Source organism: Penaeus monodon, chromosome 31 (assembly GCF_015228065.2).
Source record: "Penaeus monodon isolate SGIC_2016 chromosome 31, NSTDA_Pmon_1, whole genome shotgun sequence".
NCBI lineage: Eukaryota > Metazoa > Arthropoda > Malacostraca > Decapoda > Penaeidae > Penaeus > Penaeus monodon.
In genome coordinates, this window is record NC_051416.1 from 10,843,823 (window position 1) to 10,844,197 (window position 375).

Here is a 375-nt window from a genome sequence, read left to right on the forward strand (position 1 = left end):
CGGTATGTCTGTGTGTATAATGTATACTCGCGATTTTATTTTTCATTTCTCGCCACTTCATTCCTTTCATATATATCTTCCTTCTCGTTTCCTCTTTCTCTTAATTCCTTCCTCTCGTTAACCCTTCACCCTTTTTAACACTTTTTTTAAGTTAATCCTTTTTCTATCAATTCTTTTTCCGATTATTCGTCCTTTTTGTGTTGCAATTCCTTCATTCTCTTCAATTGACTAATCAAATTAAAGTATTCTGAAGTATAAGAGGTATTAACCTTCATTCTTCCATTTCTTTTATTAATAATTAAACATTTTAGTCTCGAATGGCTGTTCTAGTAGGTAATTATCAGTTGTCAGTTTGTGAATTATCTTTTGACGAAC